Genomic DNA, 1,957 nt, shown 5'->3' on the forward strand with positions numbered 1-1,957 from the left:
GTTCACTCTGTATTAAAATTCCAGACATAAAATTACGTTAAAAGAACACTCCCAGAACTCCTATTCCACTTCTGTGTCTGCCCCACCCTTCAATTATTTTACAAATCCATCTGAAGCCACAGGTCAAAGGCAGCATGTTCATTTATGCTTTGGGACTAGCATAGAGTCAGCCCAGCCACGACTGGAAGCTCTTGGAGATTCCAGTATGTTGAGGACAGACTCTTCAGACATTTAAGTTACTTAAAAAAAAAAAACACGTGCATTTTTCAGAGACTTATTAATTGGCCAGACTGGGAAAGATTTTCAGAGGGAACAACAAAAAGCATATCCCTGATGCAAATTCATGCAAAACAAAATTTAGTTCCCTTCTCCAAAGCGTGAGAAACAACGTTATTTCAGTGACAGGTCAGAAGTACTGAAAATAGGCAAGACATCATTTTTTCCCCCCTAAGCTTGTTCTTAGAAATACAGGATTCATTTTGTCCACATTTTCCCAAAATTCTGGGCAAAGCAAACAACCGGAATGCAAATCCTCAGATGAAAAACTCTGGCAAAGTCGGAGCGAGGAAACGAGTGTGTTACCATTGAAAGCACCTGGTAGCACGTAAAGCTTGTCACTCGTCCTTCAACTCTGAGCCAGAACTGAAGATTGAGAGGCTGCGCCTGGGCTGAGGGCCGGCGCACTCGCAGGGCTCCCCCCTTAGCCCGGACTCCCCGGGCAGGGGAGCTCAGCAGCCCACACCCCAGCCCCTCTCAGCCCACATGCTGGAGTTTCTTCCCCTGGATGCTTAGGTGTGGTTTCCATAGTTCGCCCCGCACTGCGCAGGCAGCCAGCGGGACCCCCGGCAGGCTTGAATAGCCCTGTTCGTATGAATCTGGCCCTTCGCATGTTTGGACTTGCGCCTCAGCACTGCGTAAGGCCAAACAAGAGACAGTATCAGAGCGTACAAAAATCCTCTCGGGCAAATTCATAAATAAATACATTTGCATGTTCTCTCGCCATTCGTAAACAGCTGGAAAATCTTATGTGATTCCCTCCCACCCACGCTTGAAAATACTTTTCTTTCTCTCGCCTCCCCTATTTATTCAACCCAGATTTCTATTTTCTAAATGCACACTCAAATTGTTTTTCAAGTTTTAACATTTTCTCCTTAATTTTCACACTTAAGTGCATACCATTTGGAGATGTTTCTACTTTTAAACACATCGCTTCATGAATATTTTGCAAAACACTGAACGCTCTAGAGTTCAAGTTTGGAATTCTTTAGAACGCACTTCTTCATTGAAATACATTCAGTTTCTACCTGACACTGCTTCATTCTTGACATTAAATGCTGCTAAGGAGACCTTTCTTTCTGAGAGAAGAATCCTATTAACAGGTCCCTGCACAACAGGAAAAGAAGGGTCCGGGCAATTACCGCCCCCGTGATTTTTGCAGGAAATAATTATGTAGCTCAGGTCTTTAAATCAATAGAAAGATTAAAAACCCTCCTGCTGAAGACGGCACAAGTAAGCCACGTTGTTACACATCAAAACTGGTTTAGTACTGTCATTCCACATATTCTAAACTATGAAAGACTGCTTTTTACCACTGAAATAATACCAGGCTAGGTAAAACCATTTTTAAAACCTCCTCTGTTCTTAGCAATAGTACGCTATCTGGCAGCGCGCCTTTAACGCCACGCACGCCACGAGGAGTGACACGCGGAACAAACACAACCAAAACCCCTTCGCCCGTGACCGCTCCCAGACGGGCGGCAGGGCTGCGCTGCACCGGCGACACGGGTTTCTCGCGTAACGCCAACAACAGGTTCGTGCAAACGCCGCTTTGTAAAGGCTCCCGAACATCTCAAGGGCTGGCTGAACTTTAAATGGCTTTGCGGCAGCGGCGCTCGCCCCCCTCCCCCCCCCCCCCCCCCCCCCCCCCCCCCCCCCCCCCCCCCCCCCCCCCCCCCCC

This window comes from Aptenodytes forsteri, unplaced genomic scaffold (genome assembly GCF_000699145.1).
Source record: "Aptenodytes forsteri isolate BGI_AS27 unplaced genomic scaffold, ASM69914v1 Scaffold54, whole genome shotgun sequence".
In the NCBI taxonomy this organism is placed as follows: domain Eukaryota; kingdom Metazoa; phylum Chordata; class Aves; order Sphenisciformes; family Spheniscidae; genus Aptenodytes; species Aptenodytes forsteri.